Here is a 22,027-nt window from a genome sequence, read left to right on the forward strand (position 1 = left end):
CAACTTCACTGGAACACAATGTACCCAGTTATCTAGTTAAATGTATGTCTTTGAAGATGTTTCCACATGAGATTAACATTTGAATCCATAGACTGAGTAAAGCAGATTGCTCTCCCCAATGTCGATGAATCTCATCCTATCTATTAAAGTTCTGAGAAGAACATAAGGCAGAGTAAGGAAGCATTTGGTCTCTGTGACTGGTTTTTCTTTGTTTTGTTTTGTTTTTTTAAGTAGGCTGCACACCTAGAATGGAGCCCAACTCAGGGCTTGAACTCATGACCCTGAAATCAACACCTGAACTAAGATCAAGAGTTGGATGCTTGAGCCACCAGGGCACCTTTGACTATTTTTGAACCGTCAACTCTCCAGATTCTCAGACTTTTGGACGCAGACTGCAACTATACCACTGGTTCTCCTGGATCTCCAGACAGTAGACCATGGGACTTCTCATCCTCTGTAATCAAGTAAGCCAATTCCTTATAATAAATCTCTTTATATATGCGGGTTCTATATATATTTCCTCCCCCTCTATATATATATAATATATTCTGTTTTTTTCTAGGTAATACGGGACATACAAAATCCAAGCTAGAAAAAAAAAATCCAAGTTACATACTATACTAATTTGTATAAAATAGTTTGAAATGTTATTCAGTTAGTGAGCTATTCCAAATGAATTAGTGTTTCTAAGCATTATAATTTATTAGATCTTATCCAAAGAAAGAACATGTGTAACATTAGTTTTTGGCTGTTTACTGAAAGAGGCAAAAAAGTTATGAAACCAATTGAAAGGGTCTGCTTTTGTATACTAATTAAGGAATCTGCCAGAGTATGAGGATCATATTCACTAAAAAGTTCCAAACATTTCTGTTTGCAGATTTACTCAATTTGGTAGTAACAATTTTTCAAAGTCACCACTTTGGAATTTATAATTTTGATGTCTTAAATCATTTAAAAAGAACCCAGAAGTAGTCTTTGGTGTTAAACTACATAAAGAATAAAGTAAAATATTTAGAATATGTAGAAGGCCAAATCCCTTAAAATTGAAAACCATGTACTGAGATCAACTTATTGAGATTTCCAGTACTGTTCAACAACTCTGATGTACTAGATGTCTTAGAAATCTGCTTCTATGTATATATCTATTTTTTTATTTTTAAGCTTTATTCTCAAAATATATTGTTCCATTTGCAAGAAGCATTGTTCATTTAAATATCTGGCTTTAGATATTCTCCCAGGAATGTTTTCATATTCATTGTAAACAACAGGATTAAACATTGCATTTCTGTGTGTGATTCTGGAGAGTTCCTATCAGGATACCTTATTCTATCAGCATTACTTCTGTTGATGGTATATATTGAGCTCTTGATGTTATATCTTGAGGCAATGATATCATTGGTTTGCATTTTCATTCCCTTGTAGTCTTTGCTTGGCTGTGAATATTACTTAAGTAAGCCTCTTGAAAATATTTCTGTATACTATTTTTTTCATTATGCTATTTAAAACTTTCTAAATACTGTGCCGTTTTAGTATGTTCTGGTTAGCAAATATCTATCCTACTAGATTTCATACTTGCTTATTGTTGAGATTTTTTTTTGCAAGTATCTCAAGCTCTTTTTTAATGGACTTTACTGTTGTGTCAGTCTCAGTGAATTAATATCTTTTCACATTTAAATTGCTGGTGAAATTCATAGCTATGGGTCTGAATGATGACATAAGGCTAGATTTATTTTACATACAGATGAAATAGGTCATCTGATTTATAACTTCTCCAGTAAATAAATAAAAATGAATGTGTTAAGAATACACATAGGCATTCATAATGGAATTTAAAGTTCTATATAACTGTGATTAATCAGAAAGAATTCAAGAACTTTATAGAAAGTAAGAGATTTTCTATAATTATTTACTGAGATTGATACTCTGCTGCTAGTAACACATACGAACTATTTACCAGGCAGCGCTCGTGGCTCAGCGGTTTAGCGCCGCCTTCAGCCCAGGGCCTGATCCTGGAGACCCAGGACCAAGTCCTGCATCAGGCTCCCTGAGTGGAGCCTGATTCTCCTTCTGCTTGTGTCTCTGCCTCTCTCTCTGTGTCTCTCATGAATAAATAAATAAAATCTTTAAAAAAAGAAATACCAATGTTTAAAAAAAAAGAACTATTTACCATGAACTATAATTTACACAGGTGTATATTCAAGATGTCTTGCACAAAAAATATCATGCAATAAAAATACAAATTTATCTATTTGATAAGGAATTGAATGTTCATTGTATGGCTATGCCACATAGAATTTATTCATTCACTAGCTAATGAATAAGTTTGGGTTGTTTCCATTTTTTTGGCTATTATGAGCAATACTGCTATGAACATTCATATACATTTTTGTGTGTGTGAACAAATGTTTTTATTTCTTTTGGGTATATACTTAGGAGTAGAACTTCTGGGTTATATGGTAACTCTTTAGCATTTTGAGAAATTGCCAAACTGTTTTCAGAGTAGCTATTACCACTTTACTGTCCCACCAGTGAGATTTCTCCACATCTTTGCCAACACCTATCATCTTGTTATTATTATTACTATAACCATTCTAGTGTGTGTGTGGTTTTGATTTGCATTTCCCTAATGATTAATTATGTTGAGCATCTTTTTTATGCTTATTAGTCATTTATGTATCTTCTTTGGAGAAGTGTCTATTCGGCTCCTTTGCTCATTTTTAAATTAGGTTGTCTTTTTATTGTTATAGAATGTTCTACATATTTTGGATACTAGATCTTTATCAGATATATTATTTACTAATACTTTCTCCTATTGTGTGGATTGTCTTTTCACTTTCTTGATAGTATATTTTGACTCAGAAAGATTTTAGTTCTTGATGAAGTTCAATTTATCTATTTTCTTTGGTTGCTTGTGCTTTAGACAGGACACCTAAAGCACAAGCGATTAAAGAAAAATAGAAGAAACTATTGTCTGATCCATGGTCACAAAGACTCACTCAAATCTTTTCTTCTAAGAGTTTTAAAATTTTAGCTCTTATACTTAGAATGTTGATCCAGTTTGAGTTAAAACCTTGCTTAATAGGGGTCCAAATTCACTCTTTTGCATATAGATATCTGTTTGACCCAACACCATTGTTGAAAAGATTATATTTTTTCCATTGAATGGTCTTAGCACTCTTGTCAAACATCAGCTGACCACAAAAAGTGAGACTTCATGTAAACCATGGATTTTAGTTAATAATACATATCACTATTGGTTCATCAGTTGTAACAATTGTACCACACTAATGCAGAATGTTAATAACAGAGAAAACTATGAAATGAGATAAGAGGGTACCTGGAAACTCTCTGTACTCTGCCAAGTTCATCTGGAAACCTAAAACTTCTCTTAAAAAATTAAATTTATTATTTAAAAATCAATTGACCGTAGATGTCTGGATTTATTTCTCTACTCCTATTAATCTCTCCTTATGTGAGTACCACATTTTTTTTATTGCTGTAATGTTGTCATTTTTTAATTCAGAAAGTATGAGTCCTCAAACTGTCCTTTTGAAAAATTGTTTTTGCTATTCTGAATGCCTTGAATTTCTGTGAGTTTTAGGATTAGCTTGTTAATTTCTACAGATAGAAAAAAAGCAGTTGGAATTTTCAGAGGAAAATTCATGCATTGAATCTGTAGATCAATTTTAGCATATTCATCTTACAATATTATCTTCCAATATCTAAACATAAGTCTTTCCACTATTTAGGTTTTCTTTAAATTTTTCAAGAATATTTTGTAGTTTTCAGTGTATAAGTCTTGAACTTTCTTCAATAAATTTATTTCTAAATATTTTATTCTTGAGGCCATTGTGAATGGAATTTTCTTAATTTCATTTTGACATTTTTATTGCTAGTGCATAGAAATGGAACCAATTTTTATTTTAAAAAAAGATTTTATTTATTTATTCATGAGAGACACAGAGAGACAGAGACATAGACAGAGGGAGAAGCAAGCTCCCTGTGGGGAGCCTGATACAGGACTCATTCCCAGGACTCTGGGATCATAAACTGAGCCAAAGGCAAATGCTCAACCACTGAGCCACCTAGAACTGATTTTTATATATTGATCTTGTCTTCTGCAACTTTGCTGGCTTTCATTCATTCTGCTTTTGATCACTGAGTCAATCTCCTTACTCCTATAGATCTGCTCATATTTTCTATGTATTCATGATTCAGGCTTGGTACATTTTATGTTTCTAGGAAATTGTTTCTTCTAAGTTATCCAATTTGTTGTCATATATTTGTTCATAGTGGTGTCTTATAGTTTTTATTTCTGTGGCATCAGTTGTAATGCCTTTGCTTTCATTTCTGACTGTAATTGTTTGATTCCTCTCTTTTATCTAAGCTACTTTAGCTAAAGTTTTGTCAATTTCATTTTTTTTTAAAAATCAACTCTTGATTTCTAATTTTGTATTCTCTATTTCACTGATTTATGCTCTAATTTTTTTCCTTCTATTAACTTCAGGCTTAGTTCTATTTTTTCTAGTTCCTTGAAGTGTAGAGTTGGCTTGTTTATTTGAGATCATTTTTTTTAATGTAGGCATTTATTGCTATAAACTTCCCTCTTAGTACTACTTCGCAGCTTCTCACAAGTTTTGGTTTGTTGTGTTTTAGTTTGCATTTGTCTCAAGATATTTTCTAAGTTCCTTTTTTATTTCCTCTTAGACCCATTGGTTGTTCAGGAGTGTGTTTCTTAATTACCACATATTTGCGAATTTTCCAGCTTTCTCTCTGCTTTTGATTTTAAATTTCATTCCCTTGTGGAAAATATACTTAGCATGTTTTCAATCTTCTTAAATTTGTTAAGATTGGTTTTGTGGCCCAACATGTGATCTATCCTGGAGAATGTTCCATATCCACTTGAGAAGAATATAATCTGCTGCAATTGCTGTCTGTATATGTCTATTAGGTTCATTTGGTCTTTAGTGTTTTTTAAGTCCACTGCTTCCTTATTGATTTTCAATCTGGATGTTGTCTCCAGTATTAAAAGTGGTGTATCAAAGTCTTCTCCTATTATTATATTGCTTTGTATTTCTCACTTTATCTGTCAGTGTTTGTCTTGTATATAGGTGTTATGATGTTTAGAACACATATATTTATAATGTTCTATTATCCTAGGTGAATTGAACCCTTTTATCATTATATAATGACCTTCTTGTCACTTGTAACAGTTTTTACATCTACTTTGTCTAAGTATAACTGCCCCTGTTCTCTTTTAGTTATCATTTACATGGCTGATAACTTGAATTACACACCAAAACTTTACTTTTACTTCTCCCCCCAACACACTTTGTTATTGATGTCACAATTTAATTTTTTTTTATTTTTTTTTATGATAGTCACAAAGAGAGAGAGAGAGGCAGAGACACAGGCAGAGGGAGAAGCAGGCTCCATGCACCAGGAGCCCGACGTGGGACTCGGTCCCGGGTCTCCAGGATCGCGCCCTGGGCCAAAGGCAGGTGCTAAACCGCTGCGCCACCCAGGGATCCCACAATTTAATTTTTTTATATTGTATATCCATTAACACATTTTTATAATTATAGTTATTAATGCTTTTGTCTTTTAACTTTATATTGGAATTAAAACTGATTTACCCATCATCATTACAATTTACATTATCTTGTATTTGTCTTATATTTACCTTTACTAGAAAGTTTTGAACTTTTGCATGCTTTCATATTGCTGTTTAGCATTCTTTCATTTCAACTTGAAGAACTCTCTTCAGCATTTCTTATAAGGTAGATTTAATGGTGATAAACTCCCTTAGCTTTTGTCTGAGAAATTTTTTATTTCTCATTTTTAAGGGACAGTTTTGCCAGTTATAGCACTCTTGGTTGGCAGTTATTTTTCTTTTAGCACTTTGTATATACCACCCCATTCTCTTCTGGCCTGCAAAGTTTCTGCTGAGAAAACTACTGATGGCCTCATGGGGGTTCCCTTATATGTGATAAATTGCTATTCTCTTGATCTTTCCAAGCTTCTCTCTTTGAGGGTAGATTTTAGGTCTTCTCACCACCCACACAAAAATTATGCACCTAATCAGTATGACTTTTTCTAAATTCAAAGGGACAAGATAAATTAGAATGTACTTTTCTTCGGATAGAGCCCTGCCCTTCAATCTCTCTTGCCCATCTTTCCAAACAGCATTCATCAACTTCTTTCACTCATTTCTAAGGTATATGTCAGTATAATGTCTTTATTAAATAACTGCCTCACAAAATTTTAAAAATATTCTATTTGATTTTTGAAAATTTGATTATAATGTCTCTAGGTTTGGATTTTTTTGAATTTGTCATATTTAGATTTTGCAGGGCTTCCTGGATATGGATGGCCATTTCCTTCCCAACATGTGGGAAGTTTTCAGCCATTACTTCTTTGAATAAGATTTCTGACCCTTTTCTCTCTCTTCCTTCTGGAACTCTTATAATGCATATATTGATCTATTTTATGAGGTTCCATGTGTTCCTTAAGATTTCTTCAGTATTTTTCATTCTTTTTTCTCTTTATTGTTCTGATTGGATAATTTCCAATGACTGGTCTTCAAATTTTCTGACCCTTTCTTCTTCCTGATTTAGTGTGTTATTGAACTTCTCTAGCAAATTCTTCATTTTAGTTATTATATTCTTTAGCTCCATGATTCCTGTTTGGTATTTTTTAAATAATATTGCTTATCTCTGTTAGAGTTGCCACTTTATTCATGTATTGCTCTTCTGATCTGGTAATCCATCTTTATAAAAATTATTTTTAATTTTCTATTGAGTAAATCTTATATCTCCATTTCATTAGAGTCAATTTCTACAGATTTATCTGGTAATTTTGTTTGGTACATATTTCCTTATTTCTTTATTTTCCTTGACTCTTCATGTTGGTTTCTGTGCATTAGACACAATAGCCATCTCTCTCAGTCTTCACAGACTCTATGAGGGTATCCTAAGTATTCATAACACCATGCCAAAGCTGCTGCTGCTTCCTACCCAGGTTAAAAGGCCTAAAAACAGGGTAGATATTGTCAGGCTAGATCCCTCACTCAAATATTTATACCAAAATATGGAGTCCTTGGTTTATTCTCTAGCACAATAATGGTCAGTGATTAATTCATATTTTAAGACTTTTACACCTGAGTGGACATTTGAGTCTACCTAAATGATTTCTCCCCACTTCACAATTCCATTTGGAACCTTAACTAGTTCCTGCTCCCCATTATTGACATGTTTGTCCAGTGTCCAACACCAAGAAACTGTCCTTGTAATGAACAGACTCTGAGCATTATAAACTTTCAGAGTTTCTCTTATCTCCTAAACTTCTCAGCTCAATCTTATGCCATCATCACTCTTTCTTCCCATAATGCAGCTCCCTTCTCTAATCATCAAATGTTATATTCTCAATCTCAACTCTTGCCCTACTGGTCTCTTTTCAATTCTCCATTTTCTAGGCACTATCAAATCTTGTGCCTTTACCCCCAACCTCCTAACATGTTAGACCTACTGGAGTCATCTTCAGCCATCCAGACATAGGTCATTTTCACTTTCTTATTGATGTCAACACTGATTCTCTTCAGCCATAGCCTAAGCTTATCCCTCTGTGATCCCAAAAGACTTTGATCCTAACCGTGGTACTCATTTATCTATATAAATGACAGATAGACACCAAAAGACATAAATCAGTGCCCTGTACCTAGCAGTTCTTCAGATATAAATGGTAAATTTATTTGTTTTTTCTCATGTATTTAGAAGATGACCTAGGAACATTACTGTGTTTGAGTGAACTATGTTCAGCACTTAACCTGCTAAGTGGCTTGGGCAAATTATCATAGATTTATTGCTTCATCTGTAAAATGGTATTATTTACCTACTTCAGAGATTATTGTGAAAATGAGATAAAATGATGAATGCAAAGTATTTAACATATTAGTGCTCAAAACATTTTCATTATTCAAAACATTTACCAAAGTGACTGGCACACAATAGGCACTCATATTTTATTTATATCTAAAATTAGTCAATGTTTAATTACCATTTAAGACAGTGACTATATTTTCATATTCCTCACAATGATTAGAGCAGCCACTCATACCAGTTAGGTCTTCAATTAATTTTATTTAAGTATATTAATCAGAAAATATCTTTGTCACCTTGGGGTATGGAAGAATTTCTAAAACAAGTTGAAAAAATGGTGATAATAAGAGAAAAAGATGAACTATATTAAGAGCTTCTGTTTATCAAAAGTTACCCTAACGAGTAAAAATAAGCCACAAACTGGATGTGATATCCTCAATAAATATAACTGAAAATGGATTAACATTCAGAATTTACTAAAAAAGAAAATACTCCTACAAATTACTAAGTATAATATAGATAACCCAGTATTAAAAAATGGAATTTTTTTTAAAACTCTTCAAAATTCATGAAGAGGCAATTCACAAAGAAAAAGCCAAGAATAGGGATCCCTGGGTGGCACAGCGGTTTGGCGCCTGCCTTTGGCCCAGGGCACGATCCTGGAGACCCAGGATCGAATCCCACATCGGGCTCCCGGGGCATGGAGCCTGCTTCTCCCTCTGCCTGTGTCTCTGCCTCTCTCTCTCTCTCTGTGACTATCATAAATAAATAAAAATTAAAAAAAAAAAAAAGAAAAAGCCAAGAATGGCCAGAAACATAACCTACTTAACTCAATGGTAATCAGGAATAAGTGAAGTAAAACTACAATGAGATAGTATTTTATACCCATTATATGGATATAAAATTTTTTAAATCTGACAATATTAAAGTGAAAATATGGAAAAATGGAAACTCAAATGTACTTCTAGAAATTGAGTAACTACTTTAAAAAATAACTTGGTACTATACAATAGCAAAATGAATGGATATAGCTGTTCCCTCTGGGGAGCCAGGAGGATAGGCTTGGGGAGGTACAAACAGATAGCTTCAATTATATTGTCATTGGTTCTACAGCACAAGTCATGTAGTGAGATCATGGATGTTTATTACTTTTTTAAACTTATGTGATTGTATAAATTGTTTTGAATATATCAAATACTACATAATGAGAGATTTTGAAAATGAAAGATTTGGGGAGGATAGTTGAGATTTTGTATTTTTATTTTTTATAATCCAAAATAAAATAAGAATTACAAAATTTCACTCATGATCAAAAACATCTTTGTTTTTGTGTCTCTGCCTCTCTGTGTGTGTGTGTGTGTGTGTGTGTGACTATCATAAATAAATTTAAAAAAAAAAAAACATCTTTGTCTTCCTTGATGCCATCATAGCACTTAGACATTTAACTCAATTATGGCTTATTGCAACTTGTAATTGTCTATTTATATGTTTAAATCTTCCCTACTCCAATGTGTGTTCTTTATAAACAGGAGCCGAGTTTTAGTCATGATCAGCACACATCACTTAAGACTTTCACATGGTTAAGAAAGTCTCAAGAAATACTGATTACTAGGTTAGTTGGGTGACTAGTTTTTTTTTATTTTTTTAAATTTATTTATGATAGTCATACAGAGAGAGAGAGAGGCAGAGACACAGGCAGAGGGAGAAGCAGGCTCCATGCACCAAGAGCCCAATGTGGGATTCGATCCCGGGTCTCCAGGATCGCGCCCTGGGCCAAAGGCAGGCGCCAAACCGCTGCGCCACCCAGGGATCCCCTGGTGACTAGTTGATTGAAAAAAAATCAACTAGTTCAAAGTTTCCCTCACCCCAGCTATTTTATATTGGGATCAAATTGAATCCTGTTGGCCAAGTAGATTGTCCAAGTTGACACAAATAGATTGTGGTAGAACACACATCAATGTTCTGCTTCTTGTCTTTGTCCTTATTATGTAGAATACGGATTCTTCTATGTAAGTTTGAGATATATGCATGCATGCAAAGTAGGGTGGTGTACCTATATTCTTTGGGCTAACTTTTTAAAAAATATGTTGATAGTAAGAATAATTCTTAATATGATGATGTTAATTTGAGGCAGTGATGAGCCACGAACATTGGTAATTTCCCAAAACATATAGCCTAGAGGTTTGTTTGTTCCTTTAAATAATTTATAAACTCGAAAAGCCTTTATAAAAATAATCCTTCCTACCAAATACTTTTTTTTGATATGTTACTGTTGAATTTTAGATATGTACGTCAATATTTAATGTCTGGGGATTTTTATATAGTATATTTATATATCTCCTTATAAAATATATTTATTCTAAAGTGAAAATGGACCTATCTATTGGAAAAGACACTCATTACATGTTGCATAGGATTTATCTTCTATACTGGTATTTTTATTACACATGAATTTTAGGTACCTGTGTGAGCAAGTGCTGACATGCTTTAAAAGGATTTCCTCTGTTCCATTTTCCCATAATTAGTGTACTGTATGGCCTCAACAAAGGAGAAAGTTGGACAGAAAGGAATTATTTTAGATTCTTTCATGGATTGTCAGATGATTGGAGTTTGTAAAATAGTTTTGGCTTCTACCCTAACTCCTATAAATAAATGCTGTATTTCTGGTTATACCTATCTTGTTAATTCTCTGGCTATGAATCTAATAGAATTCCAAGATTTCAATTGACTTACCTAATACATAGTCACCAAACCCAATGGTAGTTAAGGAGATAAATGCAAAATACAGTTCTTCCTTATAAGTCCAGCCCTTTGTATGCATGAAAAGTAACGATAGTAGCAGAATGAAAATGACAAGACCAGTTACCAAGGAAAAAAAAGTGTGTAAATTTTAATTTTTCTCTTAAAAAAGAAGAAAAATAAGAAAAGAAAGAAGGAAGGAAGAGTGAGAGGGACAAGGAGAGGAGGGGAAGTGAGGGAGGAAGAAAAGAGGAAGGAAGGAGAAAGAAAGGAAGGGAAGAATGAAGCAAAGAAGGAGAAAGGGAGTAGGGAGCAAAGGAAAGGAGGGTGAGAAATGTTAAAAGCAACCCAACATTAGTCAGACAACTATTGAGGACTAAATCACCATTTGCACCTTACAGATCCTTTCCTTGCTTGGTGTATTCTACTGTACTCTGATTCACAGACTTCCTTTGCATCTAGGAGTGTTTCCCAGCTCAGTCAATTGAATCATCTTCCTTGTAAATCTCTGTTACTTATCCTTTAATTCAGTTTTATCTCTTCATGCATTTTGTTGCACTTCACATTGTCTTCATGTAAAACAATCCCTTCCTTCCTGCCCTCCCTATGTCTCAGACTATAATATTATTTTGCCTTGTGACTGGCTCCCTCCCTCCTCCAGCTCTGGGTCCCATTGGCTGTGCAAAAAGATAGGATGAGCAATCACTATTTGGACATTAACTTTTTGAGGTAAAGAAACTGATCATATTTTGTTAAGAGATTTCCCACCACCTCAAATTATAAGCCAAAGTAAATGAATTTTCCAATCTGAAAATTGGATATTTCCATTTACAATTCTGTATCATATTAATTAATTAAATTCTTATGATATAATTCAAATTCATCCAGTAAGTACTTATTATTTTCTATTAGTATTATGAGAGATACTCAAGATACAAACTAAAACAAAGACAGTTTGTCCACACAGAGATTATAGTTTTGTGGGAGAAAGGGAGAAGAGACAGATAAGTAAACTAACATTAGAAATAACATGTTTTAGGGATCCCTGGGTGGCGCAGCGGTTTGGCGCCTGCCTTTGACCCAGAGCGTGATCCTGGAGACCCGGGATCAAATCCCATGTCGGGCTCCCGGTGCATGGAGCCTGCTTCTCCCTCTGCCTGTCTCTGCTTCTCTCTCTCTCTCTCTCTCTCTGTGTGTGTGACTATCATAAATAAATTTAAAATTTTTAAAAAAAGAAATAACATGTTTTAAACTTTTACTCTTAGAGTACCTCATATAGGACAGACACTGCTAAAGGCTATACATATTTTTTGATTTAGTATTGTAAAGGAATGTCTTGTCAACATTGTCTTAAATTTTAGTGTTTATATAATATGCTTATTGCAATGATCACATTGCATTGTAAGATTTACAGTACTTTCTAAATTTGTTGGAATATGGAGCTGTTGTAATAAAATTCTTCTATGTCTTTTTTCTCTGAACTTTGAAAACAGAGAGTCATTATTCAACTTTAGAATTAATCAGGCCTATATAATGAACCCATAGAAAAGGGCAGAATTAGAGGAAAGTGAAAGAAATAGCAAACTTTTAGTATACATTTTGAGACTGCTAAGGAGCCTTGAGAACAAGAAGAGGTTAATAGTCAAAATTTCACTTTCTGGGGCACTCAGATGGCTCAGCAGTTGAGTGTCTGCCTTTGGCTCAGTTTGTGATCCCAGGGTCCTGGGATCAAGTCCTGCATCAGGCTCCCAGCAGGGAGCCTGCTTCTCCCTCTGCCTATGTCTCTGCCTCTCTCTCTCTCTGTCTCTCATGAATAAATAAATCTTTCTTAAAATTTCTCATTTTCTAAGGTAACTACTGTTAATAGCTCCTTTTATTTAACTTTGTATAATAGTAGCAAACTCAGAGTATGCTATGTCACTGATAAAATGGTATTTGGGTCATGCTATTATATGATGCACTTGAGTTACTCCATCTGATGAGTTTCTTTAGACATATCTCTAAGCATATAAATAAAGTACATCCTTGGCCTCACATAGGCTCTGGAAGGCAACATCTAAGATACCTTGAGTTTCTGAAACAACCAAATTTTGATACCAGACATAATTACAAGTGTCTGTAACATTCCCCCATTTTCATGGGGAAAAAATGGATAAAATCTGTGCAGGTGCTATATGATCTCCTTGCTTGAAGGGGAAAGAAATTTCTCTGGTTGAATTATTTCACAGAGAATTTTTGGTCCCTAAGGAATGCTCAAAGCTCTTGCCTTTCTTCTATTCATCCCCAAGAAAGAATTGCTAGTAGGAATGGGTCAAGAATAAGAGTATTCACTGACCACTACTGTAGACTAATTAGCCAAATAATCTCCCAGGAGTTTCTTTCTCTGGACTTCCCTTCCTTGGGACTAGGGAAGTAACACCTAGCTAGGACCCACTCTTACTCAGCACTGCTCTGTTTTGAGAAGACCTGGAGCAGCTGGCTTAGAGCAGGGCTGTTTAGACATCAAGCAGACCTTTTAATTATCACTCTCAAGCCAGTGGGTATGAGTCCAGAGAAGAAGGGAAAGGAGCATCCTGCCTCACTTGTCCACTTCAACTAGATTAGTTATGACTTAAAGGGTTGTTGCTAAGGTGCAGCCTGGGTCCCAGGAATACCTGAAACAGACCCTCCTGGCAATAAGAGCGAGCATTTTCCTATCCTTGTCCTCTCTATCTACCTCTTTCTGGGACACCTATAGCACCAGGAATGGACTATCCACCCACATCATCTCTCTTTCTATCGCATTTTGCCCAACTTAACACAAATAGCCTACCAGTTTTCCCAACAGCTCTTCCAATAATATACTTTTGTAATCTATAGCCTTAAATAATTTCTTGCCCTTACCAGAATTGAGGGAAGGATTATGGGGCAAGAGAGCTCAGAACCTATAATTAGAAGAACTGAATGCAAGATGATAACCTCCTGGAGGAAATCTACATATTAGGTTTTACTGTACTTAGCTCATAAAGTGATTCGGGATATCAAAGAAAGAAAACCATGGTTGTAAATAAATGCATATAAATCTACATACATACTTTAATCATATAGTATTCTACAAGTGTTCTTTGATGTAATACTTCTGTTTTCTGAAGAAGAAAAATAAAGCACTGTAGTTATTTTGGTAGGAATACCCTTTTCTTGATCTAGGAATTCCATAAAAATAGGGCCAGGGGAAGCATACCGAATACATACACACACACATGTACGTACATATATATGCAGATTCCTTTAGTATATATTTAACTTTTTAGTTAGATAATTTTTAGTATATATTTGACAGGAATTTATTAAATGTGTGTATTTTTTCAATGTAAGGTTATGAATCTAAGCACATATAAGAAAACCAAAAAAAAAAATTAGTAAAGTTTACCTCTTTCATTCCCATATTCTGAAGATATTTCCTAAGTCTGGAAAATTGTTGTGATATTCCACTATTCACAAATTTCAGGAATGTAATAGAGGATTCTCCAATAAAGCATAGAAGACACAAAATATCTGACCCATAGGATTTATGGGAGCAATTGACCCCCAGCATTATGGTTGATAAAAGACAAATTTATCATCTGCCCAATACTACTCTTCCTTGAAACATGTACTTTTTGATGTTTTGTTTTTAATGTGTTGTTGTGACATATAACTTTTAAAAATATTATCCAGTCATTTTACATCCAGGAATTTCTCCTAATAAAATGATCAGAAAAGTATATAAGAATATCATTAAAGCATTATTTGAGTGAATAATTGGAACTAACATAAATAACTAACATTAGAAGGGATATGCTGAGTAAAATGGCCCAATAAAATACTTAGCAGTTTTTAAGAATTACATTGTGGAGTTATATTCAATGAGATGGGAAATTAATCATATATTGCTGGAAAAAAAAATTTTTTTGTGGATTCTGCTATAACTCTTTATAACACCTATTTATAGGATAACAAAAAGAAAAATGGAGAGATTTGCTATTTGCATATAGTCGAGATTGAGTAAGTCAATCTTGCCCCTGAATCTAATTTTAACCTATACATGTTGATATTTGGGTGCCTCATGTAAAGCACAAGATTTAACAAAATTTGGGGGATCCCTGGGTGGCTCAGCACTTTGGCACCTGCCTTTGGCCCAGGGCGTGATCTTGGAGTCCCGGGATTGAGTCCCACATCAGGTTTCCTGCATGGAGCCTGCTTCTCCCTCTGCCTCTGTCTCTGCCTCTCTCTCTCTCTCTGTCTCTGCCTCTCTCTCTCTCTCTCTCTCTCTCTGTCTCTCATGAATAAACAAATAAAATCTCAAAAAAAAAAAAGATTTAACAAAATTTCATTTTACAAAATTGTGGATTTGGGGTTGTTTTGTGAAACATGTGCACACACACACACACACACACACACAGTTGACAATTTTATCCCTACTATGCCCATGGTTCTTAAAATTTCCATTTTTATTTTCAGTGATATAAAAGAATAGAAATGCAGTATAACACACACACATACACACACACACACACACACACACACACACAGGCGGGGGAGGGGGGGGTAAGAATGCCTTACCAAAGTTTCACAATTTTTTGTAGAGTTCTCACAAAAGCTCCCTTGGTTGCCCATGGTGATATTTTAAACACCCAAGCAATGCTAAAGTCATTTGCAATGTGAGGCTTTCATGCCCATTTAAAGTCATTCTTGAACTCATATAAATTCATGATTTGCCTTAACTCACATTTGTTTAAAAGAATGTGCTTCAAGAATAGAGGCAAAGTAGGCTTATTGACTATTTACAGAACTACAAAGTGAGGACTGCCTCCATTTTTCAGGCCAGCTGGTACTTTGATTCTGTCTCAACAAGATGAAAATATCAGAATATCAAATGATAGAGTTTCCATCTCTAGATAGATAAACCACCTTAAGAGTGGTTTCACCTCTCTTAACTCCCTGTTACACAGAACCAATAAATGCAGTTGGACTGCCTGAAGTTAAAATTATTCATCTATTGTGGCCCAGAACTGGAGTGGCTTAGGAATCAGATGACAAAATTCATGACCACTGTTACAAACAGTCTATGATGGTCCGTACGTGAGTTGTGTCTTTCTACAATGTCAGCTTCATTCAGTCATAAAGCAAGTGTTGATGTAATAGTAAAGCAGGTTCAGGATTCCAAATCCAACGACATTTCACTCCACATTTAACTTAGCTTCCTGTGCATCACACATAGCAAAGCATAATACAAGGTCACAACAAACAAGATACAACAAGGGGTAAGAAATTTTTGAACCAAAAGCAGAGTCAGTGCAGGAGTGAATGGGTGAGATGAGGAATCGGTCCAACCTGGGTCAGCTCTTTGAACAGGCTGCTTATTATGTTCAAGCCCTAGAGGATCTCTGTCATGTCCAGAGATCAGTCAGACAGAGCCGTAGTCGGCAGTTGCCTTTCTGATGCAGTTAGACATGGAAGGGTCAGCGTCTGGAGAGTCTGACAGTTTGCTGCAAAAGTTATCCCTTTTGAAAGCTGCTTAATCAGTCTTGGGCCTTTGCAGGCCTCTTCTAATTCTGCTGGTTTTCAGTCCTGGGTGTCAGCAGCCTGTGCTGGTTTCAGCAATAACTAATCTTAGCAGCAGTGCCTTTGGCTGCTTATTGGCCCTTTTTGGTGTGAGTGATTCCATCTTGCCTCTACGTCCACCAATCACCTGGACTTCTGTGAACACTACCAGGCCACACGCCAAAGGAGGTGATCATTCAGACCCCTGTTGTTATTATCCTCAGGGCTGAAACCATGGGTCATGATGACTTCCAATCCCAACAGTTGGACCTCATGTGGGCCCCTAAAAGTCCAAGATTCTCTCAATTGTTTTATTGAAATATAATAAGCAAGTGAGAATGGTTTTTAAACAGATATTGTTCAACAGAATTTGCAGGCATCACATTCTCCATACATGTGAATATGTATCCTATTTTTAGTGAAGGAAATATATCTGAGCATGCCAAACTGAGAATAACAGTCACAACCTATTAACCATCTTTGTCTCAAGAGAAGAAAATTTCCACAGCAGTGCCAGAGGCCTCTGGCAGTCTAAACTGGTATTTCCCAGGAATCTCCTGAGGGTCTTTGGTAATGGCTCTCTTAAGTTATGTTGATTCTTTTTGTAAAACCCAATCACTCTTAGTTGAAATTAAAATATCATAGAATTGTCTAAAATTCAGCAGAAACCTATGGTAACTTTTTGTATTAAAATCACAAAATTCTCTAGCCAAGTTCTAGCTGAATTCCAGAGAAACTTGTAGACATCTTAGTTCTATCAGGAGTTCCGGAAAGTCTGACCAGTCCTTGCTTTGTTACTTATCTCACTAGTATGTTGGAAGACTAAATGGAAATTCCATTGCCAAGACCACCCACTAAAGAGAAAAGGCACATCGAATCTGTTGTGGAAGACAAAAATGATCTAAAAGCACAAATAAAGGGAAAACTGCATGTATTGGTGAAATGTCATCTTAAAAATAAAAGCAGGTTCTGAATTTGCAGGTTGTGACTTATGGAGACAAAGTTCCATGCTATAATAATTTAAATACTTGGCATTCTAATTTAAAAAATAAAACTAAAAAAAATAAAAATAAAAATAAAAATAAATAAAAATAAAAAATAAAACTAAATTAAACTAAAAATAGTCTTTCTCTGATTAACCTATTTCACTTCGCAAATGACCTATTTTATTTCACTTCACTCTAGTTCCACACCCATTGTTGATGGCTGAGTAATATTCCATTATATATATATATATGCATATATATTATGTATCAATATATATTACGTCTTCTTTACCCATTCATCTGTCAATGGACATCTGCGCTCTTTTCATAGTTGGCTATTGTGGACATTGCTGCTATAAACATTGGGGTGCTGGTGCCCCTTCAGATCACTACATTTGTATCTTTGGAGTAAATACTCAGTTGTGCAATTGCTGGATTGTAGGATAGCTCTATTTTTAACTTTCTGGAGAACCTCCATACTATTTTCCAGAGTGGCTGTATCAGCTTACATTCCCACCAATTGTTCCTATTTTTAATCATATTCTAATTTCTAATTGGATGCTGGCCATTGTATATGAAAATTTGTAAAGACTCTGGATGTTGTTTTCTTCCTTAAAAAAAGAGGGCTTGGGGTTTTAGTTGGCAGTCAGATGGAATACCAGCAAATCACTTTAATCCTGGTGAGAGTTAATTTTATCCTTTGTTAGAGCTTGCTGTATTTTCAGTTTTACTTCTAGGATGTGGTGTTTCTGGGATCTCAACAGAGAACTCAGGGTATTTACAAATCCCCTCTAACCTGGTGAGGCTTGAACTCTAATTTCCATCTCCTCAGCAACTGATGGCTGCTAAAGTCTCTACTCTTTAGAATCACAGATGCTGCTTTCATTTGTTTTTCTGAGGTCTCACTCTACACGTGGATGACTAAGGAGTCAGACAACAGCCCGAGAGGAATTCATGGCAGATTTGGCATTTATGGGTTCTCACTTTGAGGATTCCTCCTCTCTGGGATTTTCTTTTCAAATTGCAACCAGTGTTAGAACTCCACGTTCTGACTTGTTACTCCAACTTCGTAAAGCTTCAGCTTTATGCTAGGACTTCAGTGCTTCTCACCAAGTTAACTGGAAAGTCACTCACAGACCAAAAGATGAGGAAATGTGGAACTTGGCTCACGTGCTTGCTTTAAATGGTCCTTCCCTTTATGGATCCTACCTTCTTTGCTTATACTCCTGTGTGTTTTCAGTTGTTTTGTTTTTTGTTTGTTTGTTTTGCCTTATAATTGTTGTCAGTGGAAGTGTTAGTCCAATGCTAGTTACCTCTTCCCTGACTCTCAGTATCTTTCAGAGTTCCTATGCCCTTGCTGCATCTGCTCTGTAATTATTCCTCTTGCCTGTACCTATCTTATCCCTTTGCCTTCTCTTACTGTTTCCCATCACTGGAAGGGCTTATCTCTTTTCCCTCTCTCTTCAGATGACACTAAACTATTGCTATTATTTATGCAAGTTTAGGTAAAACACACAGGAAGGCATTCTGTAAAATCTTCTATCTATAGTTGTCTTTTTTTAAAAAAAGATTTTATTTATTCATGAGAGACATAGAGAGAGAGAGAGAGGCAGAGACCTAGGCAGAGGGAGAAGCAGGCTCCATGCAGGGAGCCCAATGTGGAGACTTAATCCCAGGACCCCAGGATTATGCCCCAAGCCGAAGGCAGGCACTTAACTGCTGAGCCACCGAGCCATCCCTATCTATAGCTGTCTTTCACCCAACTGGCAAATTTATAACTCTCAAAACAAAATCTCTTTATCTCTTACCTGCAAAAAGATTTCAAGTTCTTCTGGAGTTATGTCGGCATGTACTCATTAAAGCTTCTCTGGCCTCTGAAAAAGCAATCTTTCAACTCCTCCTGAATGTCTGTTTCCAAAGCTTGAAATATCTTCACTCCCATCAAGTGGTAGCCCACAAAAGCAATCAATTGTATGTATCTATAGACTGGAAAGCAACCATCCCTGTTAGATAAGTAAAGAAACGTGGAACAAGAGGCATAGGAGGCCAGATGGCTTGTCTCCTCCCCAAAACTAAAAACAAATAAGAAAGGTCTCTTCCCCATAAACAAACAAACAAAAATCTTATATTTAAACAAATACACAGAAGTAAACAATCCCAAAATATTCACACAAGACAAAATGAAATTTGAACTCCAATTATATCCTGACAAAAAGTATCCCAGTCTGTGAAAATATAGGAGTGGTGGAATTTGTTTCTGGGGAATGTCAGTCAACTTAAGAGTAGAAGAGGGAACTTTGTTCAAATACCACTGTTTAATCACTCATATGCCGGCATTTAAAGGCAGATGAATCCAGGATAGCTTATTTTTGGTAAATATTTCTATAAGTTCAAAAATATGCGTTATTAGTTTGCCCAATCCAGATGAATTTGGATGGATTTTCTACCCTGAGGTCTTTTTCTAATCCTCATTTCTTATTCTTCTCCATGCTGCTCAGCATGAAGGAATAAAAACTATCTATTGAGTAGAAAAACAGCCATTATCTTGATGAGACCTGATTCTAATATGAGACCTAACAATAGAGCCAAATGATTGTCCTGATTCTCAGAGGAATTATTCAGAGATAGCCTTGATTTTTATGCAGCTATTCCCATCAGATCAAACCAACTGCTTCCATCAGAAACTGAATGAGATTTTTAAAAAATGAAAAGAAATTGAATCAGATCTCTATACTACAAGCCCTTGGCACTGTGGAATAACTTTCTCATTATTTGATTTACAAGGTAAGAAAAATGTATTTTGGAAGTACCATAGAATAATTAGAAACATTTTCTCAAATATATATATATATATATATATATATATTCAAATCAATATACCAGTTGGAATATATACTTTGAAATACCAAATGCACTAATATAGAAATGATAGATACTCTTCAAAAGACCATAAGTTTAATCTCCCTATTTGCAGATATTTCAACTTACATTAAAATAATAAAAGTGGTAACATGTTTTTCTAGGTTCATGGTATATTATTTGCTAGTCTATGTCCAAAGAATAGTATTAGACTTCAAGAAGAAAAGAGACTCAAGTAAAATAGGATTTATCAGATCCAATTTTATTTTTATTGTACTCTATGAATAAGGAAAAAAGAAAAAATTCTTAGATTCATTGTAAGAGTATAAAAAAGGAACATGCACCCAGTGATTTGTCAAGAAACATTATGCTATTAGGAGAAAATAACCTGCTGGGAAGTCTTTACCCAAGACTAGACTGTAACTTACCAGGATAAGCTTCCACTCAAATAGAACATCTCTAAGCAGTCCTAGCTTTAAATAGATTCTTTTTCCTTATCTGCATGTTTCATGGTGTGCTTAGGCAATACTCCTTCAGCATCTGAGTGGTAATGTAGAACCCTTCTATGTGATCTCATATCAACACCACGATTATTTCCATGGGAATAGCTAATTCTACAGATGGTCCCCCTACCCTTGGTTACAATGGATTAATTTCCCATGGCTCCTGTAACAAATTACCACAATCTTAAGGGCTTAGAACACAAGTTTATGGTTATAATTCTGGAGGTCATAAATTCAAAATGGGTCTCACTGAGCTAAAGTGAAGGTGTCAGCAGGGCTATATTCTTTCTGGAGGCATTAAGGAGTTATCCATTTTCATGTATTCTCCAATTTGTAGAGACTGTCTGCATTCCTTGGCTTGCGCCTCTTCATCTTCAATGTCAGCAGTGTCCATATTCAAATTTCCCTGACTCTGCCTCTCCTGCCTCCCTTTTTTACTTAAAATGACCCTTGTGAATATATTGTGCCCACTCTGATAATCCAGAGTAATCTCCCCACCTCAAGGTCAGTTTTTGGCAACCTTAATTCCTCCCTTGCCAAATAAAATAATATACATATTAAACAAAATAATACAATTAAAAATCTTGGCTCAACTTAAGGGCTCAATAAAATGTAACTATTTTTAGTACCATGTAAATGACTAACATAGAGACCAAATGTATGGCAGATGGCCACTAAATTCAAACGAAAACTATTAAGAAGTGCTAAGTGTTATAAATCATGGTAATTATTATGTTTGATATGGGTCCTGCATCACACTCATTTTAGTATTTCTCACAATTTTATAGTATATGTAGGTATGCAATATATGTCTGCTATATGGATTAGTCAGAATTCATTTGGTTAAAAGTAATATAAATTTCCTTAAACAAAATTTTCTTAGAGAAAAATGAGAAATTTATTAGCCCACATACCTGAAAAATGTAGCCATGGATGACCTCTGGAGCAGACATTATTGGTACTTGCCCAAGTACCTACCTCTCTGTAGTAAAAGTCTTATCTGATTTTGGGAGCAGGACCAGTCATTACAAAGGACAAGGCGGAAGTGTCAAAGGGCTAATATCTCTGAAAGCAGCCACAAAATAAATACCTGAGGAACTAGTGAAAAACTCCACCTTCCTAACCCCTCGGAGAGGACTCTGACAAATGTCCAATACTGCCTCCAAAACAAAGATCCTCAGTGGGATTGAGCCCCAGTTGGCCACAATATTAACATACTAGAAAATGCATCCTTTATGGTCTTCTTTCACTTCTCAGTCTCTTTTCCTCACCCCCTTACCAGCATTTCCTCATTCACCTCCCAAATAAATTGCTTGTTCTCAACTTGATAGCATTGCCCCGACATCTGGACAGCAACTGTAACCTCCCCCCGCCCCAGGTATTGCCTTTAGCTGGTACCTAATCAGGTCTTAGTAAGGCATTCTACCAAGTAAGGGTCAGAGTGATGAGGAATGAACTCTGAGGTTCTTGTAGATTCAGAATTGGAGGAGTGCAAGGATTT

At 35.3% G+C, this 22,027-nt stretch overlaps 2 long non-coding RNA genes across 18 annotated transcripts in view; one reads left to right on the forward strand and one right to left on the reverse strand.

The window, feature by feature from the left end:
* LOC140640033 (uncharacterized) overlaps positions 1–22,027 on the forward strand; it is a 170,006-nt gene that overhangs the window by 130,523 nt on the left and 17,456 nt on the right. For 12 of the 17 annotated variants that reach the window (XR_012036689.1, XR_012036690.1, XR_012036695.1 and 9 more), the window contains one exon: positions 235–464. This is a non-coding gene — a long non-coding RNA (uncharacterized lncRNA). The other 5 variants (XR_012036691.1, XR_012036694.1, XR_012036693.1 and 2 more) reach the window with 3 other exon arrangements.
* The window catches only part of LOC140640032 (uncharacterized), a 51,872-nt gene that overhangs the window by 4,038 nt on the left and 25,807 nt on the right, over positions 1–22,027 (reverse strand). The window contains exon 4 of the long non-coding RNA XR_012036685.1: positions 18,973–19,150. This is a non-coding gene — a long non-coding RNA (uncharacterized lncRNA). The remainder of the gene's footprint in view (positions 1–18,972; positions 19,151–22,027) is intronic.

This window comes from Canis lupus, chromosome 9 (assembly GCF_048164855.1).
Source record: "Canis lupus baileyi chromosome 9, mCanLup2.hap1, whole genome shotgun sequence".
NCBI lineage: Eukaryota > Metazoa > Chordata > Mammalia > Carnivora > Canidae > Canis > Canis lupus.